The following is a 6,097-nucleotide window of genomic DNA, read 5'->3' as shown; positions in this document are numbered from 1 at the left end:
CAGCAATATCTTTTAAAAAGGGACAAATGGTGAACCAGAATCACAAAAGAATGCTCAGAGACTTAAGTCCCAAAGGGGAAATGGTTAACCAGTAGCTGGGTGAACTGTCCAACCCAAAGTGGGAAAAAGGATTAAAAGGGGTGAAATGATTAACCAGAAGGCGAAAGCAAAGTGCGGCGGCGAAGTCGTAAGGGGAAAAGGTTGACCAGAAAGCAGGGAAAGCATTAAACAAAAGCGGCAACATTTTTAAAAAGTGGCAAATGGTTAACCAGAATCCCAAAAGAATGCTCAGAGACTTAAGTCCCAAAGGGGAAATGGTTAACCAGAAGCTGGGTGAACTGGTGAACCAAAAGTGGGAAAAAGGATTAAAAGGGGAGAAATGTTTAACCAGAAGGCAAAAGCAAAGTGCGGCGGCGAAGTCCAAAAGGGGAAAAGGTTGACAAGAAAGCAGGGAAATGATTAAACCAAAGCGGAAAAATTCAGTATAATGGGGCAAATGGTTAACCAGAAGCTGGGTGAAATGGTTAACCGAAAAGTGGCAAAAAAAGATTTAAAGGGGAAAAATGATTAACCAGAAGTCGACAACAATGCGCGGCGATGAAGTCTGAAAGGGGAAAAGGTTGACCACATAGCAGGGAAACGATTAAACAAAAGCGGCAACATTTTTAAAAAAGTGGCAAATGATTAACCAGAATCCCAAAAGAATGCTCAGAGACTAAGTCCCAAAGGGGAAATGGTTAACCAGAAGCTGGGGGAAATGGTTAACCAAAAGTTGCAAAAATGATTAAAAGGGGTGAAATGATTAACCAGGAGGCTAAAGCAATGTGCCGCGGTGAAGTCTGAAAGAGGGAAAGGTTGACCAGAAAGCATTAAACAAAAGCGGCAACATTTTTTAAAAATTGGCAAATGATTAACCAGAATCCCAAAAGAATGCTCAGAGACTAAGTCCCATAGGGGAAATGGTTAACCAGAAGCTGGGGGAAATGGTTAACCAAAAGTTGCAAAAATGATTAAAAGGGGTGAAATGATTAACCAGAATTCGAAAATAATGTGCGGCGATGAAGTCCTAAAGGGGAAAAGTTTGACCACAAAGCAGGGAAAGCATTAAACAAAAGCGGCAACATTTTTTAAAAATTGGCAAATGATTAACCAGAATCCCAAAAGAATGCTCAGAGACTAAGTCCCAAAGGGGAAATGGTTAACCAGAAGCTGGGGGAAATGGTTAACCAAAAGTTGCAAAAATGATTAAAAGGGGTGAAATGATTAACCAGGAGGCTAAAGCAATGTGCCGCGGTGAAGTCTGAAAGAGGGAAAGGTTGACCAGAAAGCATTAAACAAAAGCGGCAACATTTTTTAAAAAATTGGCAAATGATTAACCAGAATCCCAAAAGAATGCTCAGAGACTAAGTCCCAAAGGGGAAATGGTTAACCAGAAAGCTGGGGGAAATGGTTAACCAAAAGTTGCAAAAAATGATTAAAAGGGGTGAAATGATTAACCAGGAGGCTAAAGCAATGTGCCGCGGTGAAGTCTGAAAGAGGGAAAGGTTGACCAGAAAGCATTAAACAAAAGCGGCAACATTTTTAAAAAAGTGGCAAATGATTAACCAGAATCCCAAAAGAATGCTCAGAGACTGAGTCCCAAAGGGGAAATGGTTAACCAGAAGCTGGGGGAAATGGTTAACCAAAAGTTGCAAAAATGATTAAAAGGGGTGAAATGATTAACCAGGAGGCTAAAGCAATGTGCCGCGGTGAAGTCTGAAAGAGGGAAAGGTTGACCAGAAAGCATTAAACAAAAGCGGCAACATTTTTTAAAAAGTGGCAAATGATTAACCAGAATCCCAAAAGAATGCTCAGAGACTAAGTCCCAAAGGGGAAATGGTTAACCAGAAGCTGGGGGAAATGGTTAACCAAAAGTTGCAAAAATGATTAAAAGGGGTGAAATGATTAACCAGGAGGCTAAAGCAATGTGCCGCGGTGAAGTCTGAAAGAGGGAAAGGTTGACCAGAAAGCATTAAACAAAAGCGGCAACATTTTTTAAAAATTGGCAAATGATTAACCAGAATTCCAAAAGAATGCTCAGAGACTAAGTCCCAAAGGGGAAATGGTTAACCAGAAGCTGGGGGAAATGGTTAACCAAAAGTTGCAAAAATGATTAAAAAGGGGTGAAATGATTAACCAGGAGGCTGAAGCAATGTGCCGCGGGGAAGTCTGAAAGAGGCAAAGGTTGACCAGAAAGCATTAAACAAAAGTGGCAACATTTTTTAAAAATTGGCAAATGATTAACCAGAATCCCAAAAGAATGCTCAGAGACTAAGTCCCAAAGGGGAAATGGTTAACCAGAAGCTGGGGGAAATGGTTAACCAAAAGTTGCAAAAATGATTAAAAGGGGTGAAATGATTAACCAGGAGGCTAAAGCAATGTGCCGCGGTGAAGTCTGAAAGAGGGAAAGGTTGACCAGAAAGCATTAAACAAAAGTGGCAACATTTTTAAAAAATTGGCAAATGATTAACCAGAATCCCAAAAGAATGCTCAGAGACTAAGTCCCAAAGGGGAAATGGTTAACCAGAAGCTGGGGGAAATGGTTAACCAAAAGTTGCAAAAATGATTAAAAGGGGTGAAATGATTAACCAGGAGGCTGGAGCAATGTGCCGCGGTGAAGTCTGAAAGAGGGAAAGGTTGACCAGAAAGCATTAAACAAAAGTGGCAACATTTTTTAAAATTGGCAAATGATTAACCAGAATCCCAAAAGAATGCTCAGAGACTAAGTCCCAAAGGGGAAATGGTTAACCAGAAGCTGGGGGAAATGGTTAACCAAAAGTTGCAAAAATGATTAAAAGGGGTGAAATGATTAACCAGGAGGCTGAAGCAATGTGCCGCGGTGAAGTCTGAAAGAGGGAAAGGTTGACCAGAAAGCATTAAACAAAAGTGGCAACATTTTTAAAAAATTGGCAAATGATTAACCAGAATCCCAAAAGAATGCTCAGAGACCAAGTCCCAAAGGGGAAATGGTTAACCAGAAGCTGGGGAAATGGTTAACCAAAAGTTGCAAAAATGATTAAAAGGGGTGAAATGATTAACCAGGAGGCTAAAGCAATGTGCCGCGGTGAAGTCTGAAAGAGGGAAAGGTTGACCAGAAAGCATTAAACAAAAGCGGCAACATTTTTTAAAATTGGCAAATGATTAACCCAGAATCCCAAAAGAATGCTCAGAGACTAAGTCCCAAAGGGGGAAATGGTTAACCAGAAGCTGGGGGAAATGGTTAACCAAAAGTTGCAAAAATGATTAAAAGGGGTGAAATGATTAACCAGGAGGCTGAAGCAATGTGCCGCGGTGAAGTCTGAAAGAGGGAAAGGTTGACCAGAAAGCATTAAACAAAAGTGGCAACATTTTTAAAAATTGGCAAATGATTAACCAGAATCCCAAAAGAATGCTCAGAGACTAAGTCCCAAAGGGGAAATGGTTAACCAGAAGCTGGGGGAAATGGTTAACCAAAAGTTGCAAAAATGATTAAAAGGGGTGAAATGATTAACCAGGAGGCTAAAGCAATGTGCCGCGGTGAAGTCTGAAAGAGGGAAAGGTTGACCAGAAAGCATTAAACAAAAGTGGCAACATTTTTAAAAAATTGGCAAATGATTAACCAGAATCCCAAAAGAATGCTCAGAGACTAAGTCCCAAAGGGGAAATGGTTAACCAGAAGCTGGGGGAAATGGTTAACCAAAGTTGCAAAAATGATTAAAAGGGTGAAATGATTAACCAGGAGGCTGGAGCAATGTGCCGCGGTGAAGTCTGAAAGAGGGAAAGGTTGACCAGAAAGCATTAACAAAAGTGGCAACATTTTTTAAAATTGGCAAATGATTAACCAGAATCCCAAAAGAATGCTCAGAGACTAAGTCCCAAAGGGGAAATGGTTAACCAGAAGCTGGGGAAATGGTTAACCAAAAGTTGCAAAAATGATTAAAAGGGGTGAAATGATTAACCAGGAGGCTGAAGCAATGTGCCGCGGTGAAGTCTGAAAGAGGGAAAGGTTGACCAGAAAGCATTAAACAAAAGTGGCAACATTTTTAAAAATTGGCAAATGATTAACCAGAATCCCAAAAGAATGCTCAGAGACCAAGTCCCAAAGGGGAAATGGTTAACCAGAAGCTGGGGGAAATGGTTAACCAAAAGTTGCAAAAATGATTAAAAGGGGTGAAATGATTAACCAGGAGGCTAAAGCAATGTGCCGCGGTGAAGTCTGAAAGAGGGAAAGGTTGACCAGAAAGCATTAAACAAAAGCGGCAACATTTTTTAAAAATTGGCAAATGATTAACCAGAATCCCAAAAGAATGCTCAGAGACTAAGTCCCAAAGGGAAATGGTTAACCAGAAGCTGGGTGAAATGGTTAACCAAAAGTTGCAAAAATGATTAAAAGGGGTGAAATGATCAACCAGAAGTCGAAAATAATGTGCGGCGATGAAGTCCTAAGGGGCAAAAGTCACCCAGAAGGCAGGGAAATGATCAAACGAAAGCAGCCAAAAAATTATTAAAAGAGGGGAACTGATGAACCAAAAGATGAGAAACGGCCCGCAGAGACTAAGTCCAAAACGGGAACTGGTGAACCGGAAATGATTAACCAAAAACTAAGTCCGAAGAGGGAACTGGTAAACCAGAACTGATAACCCGATTTTTAAAATTAATTATAAATGGGGAAACGATTGAGCAAAAGGCGGAAATTAAGTCACAGGGACCATGTCCGAAAGGGCAAGAGGTTACCCCGTAGGGGGCATTCGTCAACTCAATCTGAAAAATTTGGAGGCAAATCTGACCAAAATGCGGAAATCGGACCACACCGCGAGGGGCGCCATTCGACGGGGCAGGGTTAGACGCGTCGAACGGTACCTGAAGGTCCCGGCTGCGACACGTGAGTCCGGAGATATGGCCAGTCAAAGTCTGATGGGAGGTACCGAAGCCGAAAAATCGAAACGCGTTTGCGGCGATTCGGTGTCAGAGAGTCGGTCACGAATTCAAATTCGTCCCGCTGATTCGCCAATTGCCAGCCGGTTCCGGGGGGATTGGCGGGGTACCTGCAGGATAGTAAGAGGTGGCATGTCGAGACTTAGCCTGTTTACCAGACTTGTGTCTAGCGCCTCCAGGTCTGCAGAGACCGACCCGGGCTGCCGCCCAACCGACTTTTAAGCCTTTTGGGAGTGGGAATTTTTCCCATTTTTCCCCATTTTTCGGGTTTTTTGGTCGGGCTTGAAAACGGCGGCCCCGAGGCCTCCCGGGGCTGGCGGGCTTCGGCTCCCTTGCGAGAGGGTCCGAATTCCACCCGTTTAAGCCCAGAAAGGAGTTCGGAAGTCAGTCGGTCGAGGGAACCCCTTCGGAAGTCCGACGGGGATGGATTCGGCCGGCGTTTCGGATCTCCGGTCAGAGGATTCCCCCCCTGGGCGGGGGGGTGCGAGTAGCTGCCGGCAAACGGTCCCTTGCACTTGTGGCACAAAAAGTCCGAGCACAGGTTAATGAGTTGGCCGCGGAAGCCCCTATGCCGAAATGAGAAAGCCCCCTTTGCGGGGATTTAGTGACGCATCTGCGGCCGGAGGTGGGAGGCCGTCCTGCCGAATTGACACTTGTCATTCGGGCACCTAGGGATTGGTCGGGTACCCGGAGATTTTCGAGAACACGATTTTCAGAGCTTTCTCTGACAGCCCAGGTGCACTTTAAGAGTGCCTGAAAAAGTGACACTTGGCAAAAGGCTCTCAATTTCAAAGCGGAGACCTTTACAAGAGCACTCGGAAGTCACCTGTCAGCATTTAAAGCTACATCAGGCGGCAATTTTCGAACTCTTTGTCAGTCTGAAATCGTGTTGAGCCTCGACAGCGTCGGGCTCAGGCAGGAGGAGCTTGCCAGCAGAGAGAGGCTCACCATGGATTGCTGGTGGATGCTTTTCGAAAACATATACACATTATATTATATTATAATAATATAAAGAAAAAAAAGAGTTTCTCAAAATCTCTGTGACACTTTGCAGATTTTTTTGAAAGCCAATAAAGAGAACTCTTTAACTTGAAAGTCACCTGTGCCGGCATAGCGATGACTTTTAAAACAGGTTGACACTTTC

Source organism: Heptranchias perlo, unplaced genomic scaffold, assembly GCF_035084215.1.
Source record: "Heptranchias perlo isolate sHepPer1 unplaced genomic scaffold, sHepPer1.hap1 HAP1_SCAFFOLD_829, whole genome shotgun sequence".
In the NCBI taxonomy this organism is placed as follows: Eukaryota; Metazoa; Chordata; class Chondrichthyes; order Hexanchiformes; family Hexanchidae; genus Heptranchias; species Heptranchias perlo.
The sequence above is the reverse complement of the archived record's forward strand: the minus strand, read 5'-3'. Positions refer to the sequence as shown.